At 43.4% G+C, this 19,873-nt stretch overlaps 1 long non-coding RNA gene across 1 annotated transcript; it reads right to left on the minus strand.

Moving 5' to 3' along the window:
* Nucleotides 1-8,103: 8,103 nt before the first annotated feature.
* Nucleotides 8,104-12,382, minus strand: LOC130366831 (uncharacterized). The gene is made up of 4 exons (XR_008891940.1): nt 12,277-12,382; nt 12,009-12,201; nt 11,798-11,904; nt 8,104-8,229 (listed from the first exon to the last, which is right to left on the minus strand). It is a non-coding gene; the product is annotated as an uncharacterized LOC130366831 (long non-coding RNA).
* Between the last annotated feature and the right edge of the window lie 7,491 nt (nt 12,383-19,873).

A 19,873-nucleotide genomic window follows, 5' to 3' on the forward strand; every position in this document is an offset into this window, starting at 1 on the left:
CCTTTAATTACATTCCTGCTGTGGGCTATCATACCCAACACCTTCTTAGGGTTTACTGCGCCAGCCTTACTGCAGCCAATTAAAATAACATAGAATAGCAGCAAAAGAGCCTGATCACATAAATAGTATTATAGTGTCAAGCATGTATGTGTATGTACAGTATATTGATGTACGGAGCCTGAGACCAACAGATCAACAATACAAATACAACAACACTGCAACAGATATTTAGTAAACAATTCAATCTGGAATAGCAGTATATAGTAAGCTTGAAATAAAGGGTTGTCACATGAGGAAATTTTTTTTCCAAATACTTAATGAAGGTATGGACATCAAAACGGGGGATACCATGCTTAGGAATCACCCCAGAGGGCATCTCTAACTCCAAGACCATGAATCATATTTTAACCTCTTTATTAAAATGGACACTCTATTATCTCACATTCCCCCTGCAGTAGCCAGATACAGTATACCAACCTATCAAGTCCAGACATTGAGAATTTGCGCATCCACTGCAAATTAAGTGGATGGCTATTTCTCCTCCGCACAGTGCTCTCTGCTGAAACCTGTGTCCGTATCAGAGAACACTGTGGTCAGACTGAAGAGAATTCCAGAAAAAATAAAACTTCCTAATAAGTACTGGAAGGTTTAAGATTTTTAAATATAAGTAATTTACAAATCTGTTTAACTTTCTGGCACCAGTTGATTTAAAAAATAATAATTTTGGTACTTTTTGTTTATTTATAAATTATTTTGGTAGAATACTTTTTTTTCAAGAATTTTAGCAAATAACAGTAATAGTACCCCTTTAACCTGTTTTCAACAGTTCAGGGGCCCCGTGTTCTTTATTATAGCCATGCTTCTATATAAATCAGACAGAAAAAGGCCAGAAAGATCTGTGATACAAACATGTGTATGAGCTCTTAAAAATATATACGAAATAGCAGGTAAAAATATTATGTGACATATATGTATGTTTTATAATCAATTTCTACAGGAAACCATGTGACTCTGGTCCCTAGATATAAAATAGAGAAAATGAGAAGGAAAATAGTGAAGAATTGATATTTTTGGGTGTAAAACAATCTGTCATGAGAAATAAAGGTTATGAGCAGAAAAAAAGTTTCTACTTTATCAGCCAAACAGGATCTGGATTAATTAGCTGGCACACGGTGAGGAAGGAAATGTGCCAAGTCCTGAATATGTTATGATAGAGGAAGTGGTATTATCTGTCAGACTGAATTGAATGGAAAATAACAGAAATAATAGTGAAGCATTAGTGAGTACAAAGTTTATTATGTGTAACCCATGATCACTGTTGGATTGGACAGTTTACTGGCAACAACCGAGAAGGAAGACCAGAAAATATTAAAAGGGAAATATTAAATAATTATTAAATAAGGTTTCATAGGGCATGACTACTGACACAGCACTGCTTACTGGAAAAAAAAATCTATTTATTCTTTTCAATGTTTTTCCTGTAATTCCATACTCTACTGCATGGAATAATTTTGGTCTAGTCAAAACCTAAAGTTTATTATGGTTTAAGAGAACACAATTCCAGAAATTCAGTTAAGGCTGAAGCTGGATTCACATTGCATTATACAAATGCATTGCTAGTATACCGTATGTTGGATATGGACAATGTGTACCACGGTGTGTATGTGTGTAAGAAGAGTTGCAAACAAGCACAAGCTACTGCACGAAACCACCGGCAGTCGCCTCTGAGCGCCCCACCCTGGACCTGATCCTCTGTCCTCCGGTTCTTCTATGTAGGAATTCCGAGCATTGGATTTGCAGTGAGTGCAGGAGTTCATTTTTTCTTTGTATGTATACCACAGTGTACTGACAATAGCCCCAAGGTCACTACATTCAGATAGTCACTACATTCAGATCTTAGGCGGGTTAAAAAGTGTAGCAGACCACATATAGTTGTAGGAAATGACTAGATGACTGTGGTTGGGCCATTAAAGGGAATGGAGCCCACTACGTTGTGTTGCAGCAGAGCACATTATATTATTTTTGGACAAAATGCTGTTGTATACCAAGAACGACTGGCAGAGCAATGGAAGAGAAGGAATATGCATTTTTAGTTTTTGTTGTTGATTAGAATCTGTTGTTTAGATAAAACAAATAGGTGAAAAAAATATTAAAATGTCATTCGGGGCAAACTGTTTTGCTTGCACTTTTTTTTTTTTTTGGGTGCTACCACTATTCCAAGGGTACTGTTGTTCTCTTTTGGCCCATTTTTTTAGTTTTCTTGCTCCCTTTTTTCTGCAGAGGATGCAACCCAGCACCTTTTTTAGCATTACCCAGTGTAAGGTACAAAGTGGTCTTTCAATGAAGACAATCTCATACCTAAAAGAAACTAGCCACACAAACAACTCAGTGGTATAGCTATAGGAGTTGCATCTGCAATCGAGCCTATTAAAGAGGATCTGTCAACAGTGTCACCTGCACAAAGGTGTTAGTACAGGCATGTAGTACGGGTTACACTGATTATAACCATACTTCCCTATCCCTGATCTCTGGTCCCATACGTCTGTTATGTACCTCATGCGGGTGGAAGGCTTGGTGTATGGCAGGAGGTTACGTCATTATGCTCCTGCCATGCACAAAGCCTTCCGCCAGTAAAAAAAAAACTGTGACCCGTAACCGAATGTGACCTGAGCTCCCAAGCTCAGCGCTCTCAGCCCTTCTCAGGGCTGATCACTTTTAGGGATTAGGATTAGGGGTTAGGATCAGGGTTGCGATTAGGGGTTAGGATTATGGGTTAGGATTAGGGTTAGGGGTAAGGGTTAGATTAGGGGGTTAGGATTAGGGGTTAGGATTAGGGATAGGTTAGAATTAGATGTTAGGGTAAGGGGTTAGGATTAGGGTTAGGGAGTGAGAGGGAGTCGGTTGGAAAGCAGAAAAGTGTGTCCCTATGCGGAAGGTCCCATTCAGCTACAGGGACACAGTTTTCTTCATTACACCGGGATAAGGTACATAACAGACAAACGGGACCATGGATCAGGGGTGGGTGTCAATATCATCAGTGTTGCCTTCACTACACACCCATACCAACAAGTTAGTGCCGTGACACTGATGACTGATTCCCTTTAAGCAGGAGGGGCCAAAAGCTCCCTCATCACTTTACAATTAATTGCTCCTCTCTGAAACAAAGTTTAGAGAATAGAAGAAGAAACTCAACAAGTGGCTACACTGACAAGAGCAGTGAAGAGAAGAACTGTGAATGTTTCAATTCCTTCCTCACCATTTTTCAGGACACCATATGTGGCTACCACACATGTTATTTGCCTATGCTGTTCACCAACAAGAATCAAAAATGTATATATTTTTTAAATTCTTTATTATATAGATTTGTTTTACTTATTATAGCTATGGCCAGGGCTAGATTAGCATAAAAGCGCCAGGACTTCCAGCTCCAGGCCCCGTTCTCCTGCCACCCTGGGGTGGAATGGATTAAGTACATTGATATAGTAAAGAACGAGGGCTGCAGCAGGGGATCCCACAGGTTCATAGGCCTGCAGTGGCCCATACTTAGCTTCCCAGTAATTCTGCCTGAGCCAATTGGCTATAGCATATCTCTACATGAACGAAAAAACAAACAGATGTAGCCAAGTTTTTTCTGAGTGTGTTAATCTACTGCAGCATAGTGTTGTGTTGGGATATCCTAATGACCCAGGAATCAACATAAGGTCAGTAATTGACCAGTACACTAATGAGCGTACTGGCCCTTTTAAATATTAAAGCTCCAGCACGCGTGTTCCCTAGGGGCCGGAGCAGAGAGGCAGAGGCAATGGAAGCAGACTTAAAGGGGTTGTGCGCTGCCCTGACTTTCGGAGCTCCGCTCACAGCGTCCGGAAGTTCATTACTCTGAACGCTGTGTGCGGGCTTCCGTGTTCGCGTCCGCCGGGCGTGACGTCACGCCTGGCCCCTCGTGACGTCTCGCCCGCCCCCTCGTGACGTAACGCCCGCCCCCTCTACCAAAGTCTATGGGAAGGGGGCGGTCTATGACAGCGGTCACGCCCCCTTCCCATAGACTTTCGTTGAGGGGGCGGGCAAGATGTCACGAGGGGGCGGGCGAGACATCACGAGAGGCCGGGCATGACATCACGCCCAGCGGCCGCGAACACGGAAGCCCGCACACAGCATTCGAAGTAATGAACTTCCGGACGCTGTGAGCGGAACTCCGAAAGTCAGTGCAGCGCACAACCCCTTTAATCCATTTGTTATGGTCATGCCCAAGGGTGGAAGAATTTTGGTTGAAGGTTTTCCAGACTATTGAAAACAAATTGGGAATGAAGAGAGATTGGCTAGGAACAGAGGTTATTTTAGGGGATTTAAGTAAAATCAAAAGGGGAAGAGAGTTATTGAATCATATCTTTATGCTAGCTCAGGTAATGATTTTGAGAGGGCTTTTTGGGAGTAGTAAACCAAATATAATAGAATGGTGCGGGTTGGTCCAAAAAATTCAAAGGTGTGAGAAATGGCATTGTGGTAATTAAAAGAAGGTCTAAATAAACAGGCGGGAATTGTTTATTAATGTACTATTAGTCTTATATATTATTAATTTATTGATTTTTTTTTTATTTCTCTCCCCTTCTGACAGGGTTGGGAGGGTTTGGGTGGGGGGGGGGGATATGGGATTATGAAAAAATAGAAGAAGAAGAAAAAAAAAAAAGAGAGAGAGGCAGAGGCAGGGGAAACACCCGGAGAGTGACGGACTGGGGCTCGCATGCGGGCACATCCCGTGATGCGAGTCCCAGCCCCGTCGGCAGCAGAAGGTAAGGGGACCATGCGCTCATGGCCAGCGTGTGTATCTGGAGCGCATAACGTAACAATAGCCTTATTAAGTCAAAAATAAAAATTTAAATAAGTTATGTTTATATTATTGAAATTCATTTTTTGTATAATATTCTGTGAGTCTTTTTCCCTTTTAGGTAAGTTTTCCTTTAAGCAATCCCTTATTTTCCCCATATATCCTCTAATTACTTCCAAGTAAGTCCTTTCCATTTCTTTGTTTAATTTGAGAAATCGCTCCATTAAGATGATGGTGACCATGTGAGCTTTGTACAGCTGTATTAATGATCTGCAGACTGCAGGAAGAGAACAATTCCCTATTCTAGCAGATACCGCATTAGCATGGCACGTTTAATAGGATGGCACGTTTAATCCTCCCAACAATGAGGCAGATACATCTTTCAAATGCTTTAAGTGCAAACAAGAGCTCATGTTACATTAATCTGAAACAATGTTACCTTAGGATTGAGGACAATTAATGGAGACGTACAGTACGGTACAATTTATTGTAATATGATTCAAGCTAAAAGCTTTCTCTGCAAGTATTGTTCTTGGTATTAGGAACATTATGCATCACCATGATGTAACCGAGCCTGACAGGAACTGCTAACCATTGCGTGGATTTCATAACAAGAGCATAACAGGAAGTCATTCAATTAATGTAAAGCGGCAGATATTACTGGTGCCGTGTCCAGCGATGGGGCAGCATTATTTATGGTAGTGTAAACAAATCCTATAAAGACATGTAAACTCAATGAGATATGAAAAGGCAAATTGTAATATTAATAATGTCATAAACTACATGCCAGTGGCAATTACTAATGATGCACATGGAAATGATCCCTGTATAATGGGGGGGGGGGGGGTCGACACCAAAATGCTCTGATGACACAAGAAAGAAATGAACTCTCAAAGAAGAAGACCCTCAAGGAAGCCTCAGGGAAGCAAAAGATCCTTGGTAGCCTTGTAAAGTAGATACACGTCCAAACTGTTAAGGGGGTACTCCGCCCCTAGACATGTTTTTCCCTTTCCAAAGGATAGGGGATAACATGTCTGATCATGGGGGGGGGTGGGGTGGGTTCGGCAGCTGAAGGTTACCTAGGTGAAGTCATTAGACTCAGTGGGTTGGGGTCAATGCACATTGCATGCAGTTTAAATGTGTTGTCTTATTCAATGTGAATTTTTTAGACACATATTGCTATGGGGCAAAATCAGTTTGGCCTATAATCACACTTGAGCTGTTTTATGAAGATTTGAAATCTTTAGGCTGTGTTCAAACATTTAATGTTTAATGCATTTTGACAGTTTTTTTTCCAGCAATTTTCTAAAATTGCAGTAGAAATTAAAAATTTTTACTGTGATTTGTGATTGCTCTCTCTCTCTCTCTCTCTCTCTCTTTCTGATGCAACGGTGCTGGAACAAAACAGACGGTGCTGTGAGACTAGTGATGGTGAGTTTGCAATGAAAACTACAGATCACAATGCAAAAAATTAGCCCTCAAACATGGGCTCAAATATGTAAAAGTAAAAAAGTTATAGTGGTTAAAATAGGACATTTTTAGCATACTAATTTTAGTACAAAAAAACAGTAATAAAATAAAACCTATATAAATTGGGTATAATTGTAATTGTATTGACCTACAGAATAAAGATAAGGGCCGACATTTATCATTGTCTTTAGACTGTTTTTTGTGTCTAGAAAAGACCCATAAAAGCGCAAGCAGAGTTTATTTGCACCTTTTTTGTGCCTTTTGGTTTACAATCCACTGATTTTTGCAATACACATCATATGGAAGGGTTTTATGAACTGCGCCTTTTTGTGAAAAGGCACAAAAAAGGCGCAAAGCCATCGAAAAGTCTCTAAAACTACACCGGGCCAGACTTAGCTTAGCTTTTCGGTGTATGTGAAGAGAGAAATTTCAGAAAATGTGTATCTGCACAAAATGTATCAAATGCTCTGTGACCATTTAATAGATTTGGTGTTCCTACACATTATCAAATCACAAAAAAAAAAAAGAAAAAGGTGTAGAAAAATGCTTCACTTACTGATAAATGCAGGCCAAGGTGTCATTTTTGACCAAAAATGCACTGTGGGGAAACTGAAGACACCAATAGTTACAAAATGTCATTTTATTAAAGGAAAATGGTCACTTGTTCACCCGCACTACAACCCGATACACCGGGTTATAGTGTTGGTGAACAGGAGACCGATATGGGGTCTCGGACTGCTATACCTACCTGCAGTCCGCATCCCCGATCCTCCAAAGGTCCCCCTCTTCCAGTGCTGACTTGCACTCTGGAGGCGGGCCTGATGGCTAGATTTAAATTTTCATAAGCGCTGGTCACATGGGCGCTCATGCCTACTGAGTGCTCATGTGACCGGCGCTTATGAATATTTAAATCTAGCCAGCGGGCCCACCTCCAGTGAACAAATCAATGCTGGAAGAGGGGGACCTTTGGAGGATCGGGGCTCCAGACTGCAAGTAGGTATAATAGTCCGAAACCGCACATCAGTCTCCTCTTCACTTGCACTATATCCCGGTGTATCAGGTTATAGTGTAAGGGAACAAGTGACCATTTTCTTTTAAAGGGGTACTCCGTTGGGGACTGTTATTTTTGGATAATAATCTGTTTATGTTTGTTTGCATACCTTCGGGTCTGTCGGGCGCTGTTCCGTGTCCGTTGGGCTTTCGTTTCCTCATGGATTTGTTTCATGCACTTCCTCCTTATCGGGCTGTAACAAACTATATTTCTGGCATGTCTTGTGCCCGGTATATCAATAACAAATAGAATTGATAGTCAGTACTCCTGTTTAGCCCAGAGGCTAAAAATCAATTGATAAGGATATTAAAAAATAAATAATTATTTTTTTAAAGAAAAATAAATAAATAAATAAACATTTTAAAAAAAACTTTTTTTTTTTTACAAAATGTGAAAAGATACGTGTGTATCCCTAAATGTGTACTCCATTAAAAGTGACTGTAAATAATGAAACATGAAAAGTGATGTGAGATACATGAATGAGTGTATATATAAATTCATAAGACTATGTGAAAAACACTGGTGAGGTGTTACCAAACCAAAAATGTAATGGATGAAAAGATAAGTACATGCAAAATTATATGTATAAAAATATATGTGAGAGTATATGTGAAAAAGATACAAAAAAAAAAATTATAATGATAATTTGTATAAAAATATATGTGAGAAAAAAAAACCTGTTTATAAATAAGTGTAAAATTGTATAATTCATGAGAATAATTGAGGGAGTATATAGGATTAAGAAAAAAATATATCTATAAATGACAGCAACTTGAGTAATGTACAGTACATAATGATTCCCATTTTCATAGGCCTGACGGAGGATAACGGAGGATGAAATTCCGCGCTGGATCCAGGTAAGTAAACAACCAACATTGTATATCTATATAAGAGAGATTATAAAAAAAATATATATGTTTTAACCCCTTCATGACCCAGCCCATTTTCACCTTCATGACCTGGGCATTTTTTGAAAATCTGACCACTGTCACTTTAAACATTAATAACTTTGGAATGCTTTTACTTATCATTCTGATTCCGAGATTGTTTTTTCGTGACATATTCTACTTTATTTTATCGGTAAAATTTCACTGATATTTGTATCCTTTCTTGGTAAAAAATCAAAAAATTTCATGAAAATTTTGAAAATTTTGCATTTTTCTAACTTTGAAAGTCTCTGCTTGAAAGGAAAATGGATATTCCAAATAAATTACATATTGATTCACATATACAATATGTCTACTTTGTGTTTGCATTAACAAATTGACAAGTTTTTACTTTTGGAAGACATCAGAGGGCTTCAAAGTTCCGCAGCAATTTTTCAATTTTTCTCAAGATTTTCAAAATCGTAATTTTTCAGGGCCCAGTTCAGGTTGGAAGTGGATTTTAAGGATCTTCATATTAGAAATACCCCATAAATGACCCCATTATAAAAATTGCACCCCCCAAAGTATTCAAAATGACATTCAGTAAGTGTTTTAACCCTTTAGGTGTTTCACAGGAATAGCAGCAAAGTGAAGGAGAAAATTCTAAATCTTCATTTTTTACACTCGCATTTTCTTGTAGACCCAATTTTTTAATTTTTACAAGGGGTAAAAGGAGAGAAATCACCCTAAAATTTGTAACCCAATTTCTCTCGAGTAAGGAAATACCTCATATGCGTATGTAAAATGTTCGGTGGGCGCAGTAGAGGGCTCAGAAGGGAAGGAGCGACAATGGGATTTTGGAGAGTGAGTTTTTCTGAAAGGGTTTTTGGGGGGCATGTCCCATTTAGGAAGCCCCTATGGTGCCAGAACAGTGGACCCCCCCACATGTGACCCTATTTTGGAAACTATACCCCTCATGGAATGTAATAAGGGGTGCAGTGAGTATTTACACCCCACTGGCGTTTGACAGATATTTGAAACGGTGGACTGTGCAAATCAAAAATTTTATTTTTCATTTTCACAGACCACTGTTCCAAAAATCTGTCATACACCAGTGGGGTGTAAATGCTCACTGCACCCCTTATTACATTCCGTGAGGGGTGTAGTTTCCAAAATGGGGTCACATATGGATATTTATTGTTTTGCGTTTGTCATAACTGCTGTAACAATCAGCCACCCCTGTGCAAATCACCTCAAATGTACATGGTGCACTCTCCCTTCTGGGCCTTGTTGTGCGCCCCCAGAGCACTTTGCGCCCACATATTGGGTATCTCCGTACTCAGGAGAAATTGTGTTACAAATTTAGAGGGTCTTTTTTCCCTTTTACCTCTTGTGAAAATGAAAAGTATGGGGCAACACCAGCATGTCAGTGTAAAAAATGTATTTTTTTACACTAACATGCTGGTGTAGACCCCAACTTCACCTTTTCATAAGGGGTTAAAGAAGAAAAAGCCCCCCAAAATTTGTAAGGCAATTTCTCCCGAGTACGGCGATACCCCATATGTGTCCCAAAACTGTTGCCCTGAAATACGACAGGGCTCCAAAGTGAGAGAGCGCCATGCGCATTTGAGGCCTGAATTAGGGATTTGCATAGGGGTGGACATAGGGGTATTCTACGCCAGTGATTCCCAAACAGGGTGCCTCCAGCTGTTGCAAAACTCCCAGCATGCCTGGACAGTCAATGGCTGTCCGGCAATACTGGGAGTTATTATTTTGCAACCGCTGGAGGCTCCGTTTTGGAAACAGTAGCGTACCAGACGTTTTTCATTTTTTGGGGGGAGGGGGGCTGTGTAGGGGTATGTGTATATGTAGTGTTTTTACTTTTTATTTTAGGTTAGTGTCAGTGTAGTGTAGTGTTTTTAGGGTACAGTCACATGGGCAGAGGTTCACAGCAAGTTTGCCGCTGGAAGTTTGAGCTGCAGCGCAAAATTTGCGCCATCTCAAACTTGCAGCACTCACTGTAAACCTCCGCCCATGTGAGTGTACCCTGTACATTCACATTGGGGGGAGGGGGCAAACATCCAGCTGTTGCAAACTCCGAGCATGCCCTTTGGCTGTCCGTGCATGCTGGGAGTTGTAGTTTTGCAACAGCTGGAGGAACACTGGTTTGGAAACACTAAGTTAATTAATAAACTTTGAAGTGTTTTGCAACCAAACTTAGTGTTTCCAAACCAGTGTGCCTCCAGCTGTTGCAAAACTACAACTCCCAGCATGCATGGTCTGTCAGTGCATGCTGGGAGTTATAGTTTTGCAACAATTGCAACAGCTGGAGGCACTGAGGTAGGAAACGGACAATGTTTCCCAACTAGTGTGTCTCCAGATGTTGCAAAACTACAACTCCCAGCATGCCCAGACTGCCAAGGCATGCTGGAAGTTGTAGTTCGGCAATATCTGAAGGATCAGATGTTGCCGAACTACAACTTCCAGCATGCTTGGGCAGTCTGGGCATGCTGGGAGTTGTAGTTTTGCAACATCTGGAGGTCCACAGTTTGGAGACCACTGTATAATGGTCTCCAATCTGTGCTCTTCCAGATGTTAGAGAACTACAACTCCCAGCATGCCTGGACAGACTGAGCATGCTGAGATTTGTAGTTTTGCAACATCTGGAAGAGCACAGATTGGAGACCATTATACAGTGGTCTCCAAACTGTGGACCTCCAGATGTTGCAAAACTACAACTCCCAGCATGCCCAGAAAGCCAAAGGCTGTCTGGGCATGCTGGGAGTTGCAGTTTTGAAACTCTCAGAGGCAGCAGTGAGATCGCTTTACGGCGATCTCACTGCTGCCAATGAAGATGCCGCACTGCTGCCGGAAACTCACCTCCGGGACGCAGCGCCGCCGGGACCGCCTGGAGGACGTCGGGACCGCACGGAGGACGCCGGGACCGCTCGGGACACCGCTCCGACGGGTAAGTGACGCCGGGGGACGGGTCAGGGACACTTAGCAGAGCGGTGTGTGTCCCGATCCCCGTGATCGGAACTCACACACCGCGCTGCTAAGTGTTCTGATAGCGAAACGCTGCTATCAGCTAGTCAGATTTGACCAGCTGATAGCAGCGATCGCTGGGGGGGGTGGGGGACGAAACCCCCCGTGGTCGCACGGTAAGATGGCTGGCTATCAGTGATAGCCACCATCTTTCCGGGCGCTGCGGGATGCCGCGAGTAGCGGCAGTAATGTCCATGACGTACCTGTATGTCATGGGTCGGGAACACCTTGCCACCCATGACGTACAGGTATGTCATAGGTCGGGAAGGGGTTAAAACATTTGAAACAATATTGGAGTGTACAACAAGTGACCCAAGCCTAGTCAGAATCTATGGTTCCTCCCAACCAGCCTCCCGTGTCTATCCCCACTATTAAAACCAACCAAAATGAAGAAATAAAAATAAAAATAAAGGAACCTAATCAGTCAGAGGTGGTGAAAAATCATAGTAACAAACAATTTACTTTATAAGAAACATGAGAAGCTAGTGTTCTCATTTAGTTCCAAAGTGGATGTTGTTTTTAAAGGGATGATCCACTTACATTCTAGTTTGCCGAGTTGTTTTTGAACGTCTCCTCCTCGGATGCCCAAATTAAGTCGGTCTATTCCTCTGAACTTGAGTTGTCTCCATTGTACATTATGTGCGGTCCTGAAATGACGTGGGATTGGTTTTAGTTTGCGCATCCCTTCAAAGTCAGTCAGCTCCACCTTCATCACCGATCTGATATCACGCAAATGTTCCTGTATCCTTACCCGCATTTTTCTTGATGTCATTCCCACGTAGATCAGTCCGCAAGGGCACCTAGCATAGTAGATCACTGCTGTCGTCTTACAATTTATATGATGCAAAATTTTTTCCCTCCGCTGGAGTCCTCAAATGAGTCTGTCTTCTCAACATGGTTGCATACCGAACAATCTCTGCAGGGTACTGAACCCCACTTTGGACCTGTTGACGAAAAAATGTATGAGGACCTAGGAGACACATAGTGGCTTCTACCCAGCAGGTCTTTTAGGGACTTACTTCTTCTCGCAGTTACTTGAGGTTGTTATGGAAGTATCTTCGAAAGATCCGGATCTTGTAATATCGGCCAGAATTTGCGCTTTGATCCCATCATCTCACGCTATCTACAATGATAGTCTGTAATAATCCTGATGTCATTGGATTGTGTTTTATTAGGTCTTGACTGTAGGGGATGCTGTCGTTGTTGTGATTTGGCCCTCACATATCCTTTTGTTATATCTCGGGGTGAGTATCCCCTTTGTGAGAAACGTTATTGTAAATCAAAAGCTTGTCTCTCAAATTCACCCTCCTCATCACAGATCCTTCTGGCCTGTAAGAATTGGCCATACGGTATTGCACTAATGGAGTGCCTTTAAAGGGGTACTCCCATGGAAAAAAATTTTTTAAAATCAACTGGTGCCAGAAAGTTAAATGTTGGTAAAAGTTAGATTTGTAAATTACTTCTATTAAAAAAATCTTAATCCTTCCAGTACTTTTTAGGGGTTGTATACTAAAGAGGAAATGCTTTTCTTTTTGGATTTCTTTTCTGTCTCTTCTGTCATGACCACAGTGCTCTCTGCTGGCCTCTGCTGTCCATTTTAGGAACTGTCCAGAGCAGCATATGTTTGCTATGGGGATTTTATCCTGCTCTGTACAGTTCCTAAAATGGACAGCAGAGGCCAGCAGAGAGCACTGTGGTCGTGACAGAAGAGAAATAAAAAAATGAAAGGCATTATCTCTGTAGTATACAGTCCCTAAAAAGTACTGGAAGGATTAAGATTTTTTTTATAGAAGTAATGTACAAATCTGTTTAACTTTCTGGCACCAGTTGATGTTAACAAAAAAATTTTCCACGGGAGTACCCCTTTAAGGCCAACAAAAGGCGGCCTGGATTGTGGGGAATGGCCCCACCCAACACTTGACCATTCCCAGTAAGAGCCGTCCCAGATTGGCTTTCCACCCATACTACAGCAACAGTGTTAGTCTGCATCAATTACCGCCTCTTACTTCACCAATGCCAGGAGCCTTGGTGACACATACCAACCATCAACCACAGTGCCCTTCACCTTCTCACATACCCCCACCCCCTTTTCTTTAACCCTGAGGGGGTGAACACTTGTGCAACAGTGGACTCGGGATAGGGCATCTGCATTGTCTAGCATTCGACCCGCCCTGTGTTCAACCCTAAACTTGAAATTCTGCAAGGACAAAAACCACCTGGTGACCCTGGCATTTTTGTCCTTGGCCTGGCACATCCACTTAAGGGGGGAATGATCCATCACGAGATGAAACTACCTCCCCAACAGATAATAGCAGAGAGACTCGAGTGCCCACTTAATGGCCAGGCACTCTCTCTCCACTATACTATACCTTGTCTTGGCCGGGGTCAGTTTGAGGCTGGAAAGACAATGGGATGCTCTTCCCCATTGATTTCCTGGGAGAGTACAGCACCGAGATCTATATCAGAGGCATCGATCTGTACCACAAATTCCCTTTTGAAGTCGGTTGTCACCAACAAGGGTGTTAAGGGTGCAGCCAATGTAGCAAAATGGGGGATGAATCTCATACAGTAACCCACCATTCCCAGAAACGACTTCACCTGTCTGGTAGTGACAGGTTGTGGCCAATTCCGAATGGCCTCTATTTTGTTTATCTGGGGTTTGACAACTTCCCGCCAAATGACATACCCCAGGTATTTGGTCTCTTTTAACCCTATGGCACATTTTTTGGGGTTAGCAGTTAACACGGCATTCCTAAGGGAGTCTACCAATGCCTGCACTTTTGGAAGGTGACTTTTCCAGTCTGTAGTGTGAATGATGATATCGTCCAGACAGGCTGAGGCATACCGACGATGTGGCCGGAGTACAATATCCATTAGCTTTTGAAACGTAGTGGGGGCACTATGTAGACCAAAGGGTAACACCTTGTACTGGAATAAACCTTCTGGTGTGACAAAGGCTGTTTTCTCTTTGGCAGCCTCCATCAAAGGCACCTGCCAGTACCCTTTTGTGAGGTCCAAAACAGAAAAATACAGAGCCTGTCCTAGTTTCTCTATAAGCCCATCAACTCGGGGCATGGGATATGCATCAAACTTGGAAACCTCATTAAGTTTGAGGAAATCATTACAGAACCGCAACGTACTGTCTGGCTTGGGTATCGGACTGGCCCACTCACTCTTCGACTCCTCGATCCATAGCCGTCCGTAGCTGTTTCACCTGCAGTAACTTACCGAGCTCTTTCATTACCTTTGACATAAACGGCGTACCCTGGTCAGTCAACACCTCTTTAGGTAAGCCCACTCGGGAAAACATCTCCATTAGCTCCTTAGCTATGAGTTTGGCCGAGGTATGTCCCAGAGTTAGTATCTAGGGATACCGAGACGCATAGTCCAGGACTACCAAGATGTGTTGGTGCAACGGGCCTTCAAGATCCATAGCGATCTGTTCAAATGGGACCTCGATAATCGGAAGGGGGACCAGGGGACTACGGTAATGTGGCTGGTGCTAGTTATTTGACATGTTGGGCAAGATTCACAATACCTTTCGACCTCCTTGTACACGCTGGGCTAGTAAAATAAGTCTTCTGCTGGCCCAGGTATCCCCCCAGAAAATGTTGGTGAGCTAATTCTAACACACCTGTGGCCTGATTAATGAGGTATCAGGAAGGGAAAGTGTGTGTTTAAAAGGAAAAGGAACAGAATAGTTGGGGCTCTTCCTAGGAGACAGCATGTGGGCTTTAGGGAAGAGACAGAGGCTGCTGAGGAGTACACAGCCCGAGCTGAGTGGCTCAAAGAGAGTGACATGAATTGTGAGTAAAAGGTTGCAGGGGACATATGTTTAACCGGCTGAGGGTAGCTCAGCGGTTGTTAGTCAGGACAAGCTGATCTGTGTAGTCAGTGACCAGACGGTCTAGGATTTTGTTTGTTCCTGCTTTTTGTTTATTTCTTTCCCTGCAACCTGTGTAATAAAACTGGCAAGGTGCCAGATTTGCATTAGAACCGTTTGCTTGCTGGTTTATTGAGAAGAAACGCATCCTGTGGTGTGGTCCAGGACGATTCCAGAGCTAATCCCCAAGGAGGAATCCTTACAATTGGTGTCGGATGCGGGCAAACACGTTGCTAGGAGCAACCAGTGGTCGAGTTGCAGTGAAGTTGTTGCCAAGAGAAAACTACCGTGCATGGTGCAAGGGTGTACTCTTTCTCAGAGAGGAGACAGAGGGACGAGCCCAGCTGTGGAGTACAAGAGCAGGACTGCGCCTGTGGTGAAGTTGTTGCTAGGGGCAACAGATCGCATCAAGCGAGTGGGCGCTCTTTCTCAAGTAAGGAGACAGGTGGACGGGCCACCTGCAGAGTGCAGATTACGTTTTGAGACTGTGTATAAAGGCGTTGCTAGGGGCAACGGAAAAATTTTGTTGGCAAGCAGCTGACATTTCTGCAGAGGACTATACTGTGTTTGCAAGGTTTGAAGTGTTGCAAGATGGATGTCCTGATAAGTGCTTTGTTGCAGACTGCTGCAGCACAAGAGGAAGCAAGCTTTGCAGAGTTTGAAAAGATTGCTATGCATGAGGCATGGCCCAAGACACACTGGGGAAACTTGGTGTTTGGATTCATTGGAGGAGATGCCCAAAAAGTTTATTGTGAACTGGATCCAAAGATCTTACGGGACTATGAGAAAGTCAAGACAGAGATCCTGAGTAAAGTGGGACAGTGTGCACTGCAGCCTAACAGTGATGCTGGGTTTAAAGTTGCAGAGCTACTTAAAGAGCAAGTGAAGCGATGTTCTGCAGCAGAGAAGCTGGTGAGAGGTGTCCAGCACCAGCCCTTAACTGATTGGACGGCAAGAGATTCTGGTAAGACTGTTCCAGGGGTTATGGGGGCCATGTTTAATGACTATGAGACTGTACATAAGAATGATGGGACTGTGCATAAAAAAGCTGAGTCGGTGGGTGGTGTTTCCCTAGTTGACTGTGTGAACAGTGTTCAAGGTGGTACCAACCTATGTCCAGTTGCAAAATCATGTGAGGGTGGGGAACCCCTCATGAAGACTGATGAGACTGTTCACACTGTGCAGATCGGATTGAAAAAATCTGGTGAACAGAAAATGTTAAATGCAGGACTGGGAGAAAATGTATTAAAACACACTTTGCCTGAGTTAGGTCCTAGTGCTATGAACTGTCCTGTAAATTTTGAACATGTGCAATCTGATAATGTTTTTGTTGAAAAACTTATGTTGTGTTCAGATGTAAAGAGAACTGCTGCCACCTCTGACAGGACAAAAGAAAACCTGTGTGAGCTGGCAATAGAAGGTAAAAAGATGACAGTTTTGTTAGACCCTAGATGTGTAATAAGTCTGGTAAAGTCCAGCAGGAGAAAGCCAGACCCCGCTATAGTGTCTATGCAGGCTGGTATTTGGGGTTATAAAACAGTTAATGTCTGTATTTCTACTCCCTATGGTACTATAGGTCATAAGGTTGCAATAGAGCCCTCCTTGGAGTATGATGTAGTACTGGGGACGGATTTTCAATTTTTTCAGCAATTATGGGAAGACTGTCAGGTGACTAGAGCAGGAACACCTGATAGGCCCACAACACTTGACTTGCATCACACACTAGAGGAGAGTTACTCAGCAGAGGCTGAGGACGGGGAGTGTCAGCAGTTACTAGATGTAGGTCAGATAGGGGTCTGCCAGACTGCTGGGGGAGCTGAAGACCAGACCGTGAGTCAAGTCCAAGAGGATCCAGTGACTCAAGTGACAAGTGTGCCTCTGACTGAAACAGAATCTTCAGTGAAACCAGAAACGGATCAGGTACAGGAACATGGGTTCCATCCGCCAGCTGAAGATGAGCCTAAGGTGGGGCTAGAGTTGCGCGGTCATCTGGAAGAGGTGACTGGAAAAGAAGCTACAGAGATGTCTGTGGATAATGCAGAAGTACTGAAGAGAGTACATGTGGAGCTGGGTGCTGCGCTTACTGTCACAGACAGAGTCCTGAGTGAAGGCGATGTGATGTCTGGACCAGAGATGGATCGTGACCAGGAAGGTCGAACCACTGGACCAGATGTTGTTGCAGACCCAGGAGCCCTAGACCTTTCTGCTGGGCAGCAGAGAGACAGTGTTGAAGTGAAAGAGAAGTCTGCTAGTGAGCAGAGAGACAGTCCAGAGAGACTGTCCAGGAACTACCCTGAAGCCCAAGTGGCCAAGACCCTTGAAAAGGGGGAGACTACTCCTAAAGGTGGAAAAGAGTCTGAACGAGTTTGCTTGAAGGAAGAGACAGGCCAAGCACAGGTGACTGTCAGAGGACAAGAGAATGTCACAAGGTCCAGCAGCGAGAGTAAGGAGACCGCTGTAAGTAAGAGATCTCGGAAAAAACGCGCTGGTCTTGGTAAAAAAAGGGAGCAGATCCAGAACCTTGAAGAAACCTTACAGATGGTTTCTGCTAAATTGTCTCAAAAGGAAGAAGTAGTTAATCACCTGACAGAGGAGAAAGAAAAAACGCTTGCAGACTTGAATAAAGAGCAGGAAGCAACGCTTCAGCTGCAGAAAGATATGGAGCACCACAAAAGTGAGTTTGCGGCTCTGCAGGATGAACTGTCCCGCTCCCAGGGTCTTATGACCAGCAAGGAGAGAGAATTGGAGATTCTGGCCAAGCAGATCTCATTCAAGGATGAAGAAGTGAATGTCCTGTGTGGGGCATATCTGGCTCTACAAAGTGATCACAAGGCTAGGTTGGTAGCCATGGAAGAGCTGGAGAAGGAGAAAGTGGTAATGGCTCATAAGGTGCAGAGCCTGGAGGCGCAGAACGAAACGCATATTAAGTCTCGCGCAACTGCCTTGGATGCACTGGGTACTCAGCTCTCTGAACAAGAGGCTCAGCTAAAAGTCTATGATCAGAAAGTGTCCAAGATGGCGCAACTGAATAAAGACAATGAGCAGATGAGAGAACAACTGCTGTCCCTGGAGGATACTGTCAAAAACTTGACAGAATTGCTGGAAAGTGAGAAGAAGAACTCTTCTAAGCTCAAGAGTGAGCAGCAGAAATGTTTAAAGCTGGAAGGGGACATGAAGGTCCTAAAAGAAAGCCGTGACCAAGTTATAGCAGAACTGGCTAACGAGAGGTTAAAAGTGTCTCAGATGGAAATTGAGGCCAAAGCCACAGCCGTCCGTGTAAAAGAAGAAAAACTGCTTGTGAGGCAAAAGCTACTGGAGACAGGGATGCTTTCTCTAAAAAAGGCGGAGTCTGAACAATGGACGCAAGAAACAGTAGAGTCTGAAGACCATGAGAAGAAGCCATATGAAAGGTCCTCTGAAGCTGATACTGAGGTGAAACCATATGGGAAGTCCTCTGAAGCTGAGACTGAGGTGAAACCATATGGGAAGTCCTCTGAAGCTGCAGAGATATTAACATTGCATGGTGAAAATTCTGAGGCAGAGAAGTTCTCTGAGGTAGAAGTTAAACCAGAGATAACTGCAGAAGCTGCAAGTAAAGTTAGTGACACATCTGAAGGTGCAGGTGAAAAACTGGCTAAAGGAGCCAAGAGTTTTCAGCCTAAAAATGAGCCTGTGAAAGTCGGTGTCCCTAAAGAAAGGGCTAATAAGAAAGCAGAGTCCTTAAAAAGAGGTCACTGTGATAGAAGACTGGGTCGTGGTGGAAACCCTGAGAGGCACTGGATTAGAAAACACTGGAAGAAAGTCCGCAGAAGTAGAATTTGGAGAAGAGTCCGTCTCAAGGAGAAGAGGGACAGGTGTATTAAAGGGAAGCCTCCTGAAATTGTGGAGGATGACTTAGAAGACCTGCAAATGGGTGATACAGGCTTGGTTGGCCACCAGCAAAGTTCGTGCAATGCTCATACCAGTGACAGAAGAAGACAATGGCCTAGAGCATCTGCCTTGTCCGCACCTAGAGTCCAGAGCACTGCACAGACCAAGATGAAGTACCTGGTGTTGGAAAGGTGTGACATGAATGGAGCTTTTTACAAGGAATTTGTCAAAGGTGACCAAAAGTCTTGTGCTCGGTGGCTGATGAAAGTGCGAATGAAAGAAGGGTGCACCATTGAAGTGGTGCAGATAAAATCTACTGATGAAGGAAGCCAAGTGCCTCAAAATCTGTTGGACGTACTTGTTCAAGGAAAAGGAAAGGCAGTTGGACTCTGCCTTTTTGAATACAAGTGCTCCTTCCCGGTGGTCTGAGCAGAGGGGGGGGGGATATGTGGCAGTGTTGCAAGGAAAGGGTATTTCCCTTGCTATCTCTGCAGAATGCTCCACCTGTGGCCTGATTAATGAGGTATCAGGAAGGGAAAGTGTGTGTTTAAAAGGAAAAGGAACAGAATAGTTGGGGCTCTTCCTAGGAGACAGCATGTGGGCTGTAGGGAAGAGACAGAGGCTGCTGAGGAGTACACAGCCCGAGCTGAGTGGCTCAAAGAGAGTGACATGAATTGTGAGTAAAAGGTTGCAGGGGACATATGTTTAACCGGCTGAGGGTAGCTCAGCGGTTGTTAGTCAGGACAAGCTGATCTGTGTAGTCAATGACCAGACGGTCTAGGATTTTGTTTGTTCCTGCTTTTTGTTTATTTCTTTCCCTGCAACCTGTGTAATAAAACTGGCAAGGTGCCAGATTTGCATTA

Source organism: Hyla sarda, chromosome 4 (assembly GCF_029499605.1).
Source record: "Hyla sarda isolate aHylSar1 chromosome 4, aHylSar1.hap1, whole genome shotgun sequence".
NCBI lineage: Eukaryota > Metazoa > Chordata > Amphibia > Anura > Hylidae > Hyla > Hyla sarda.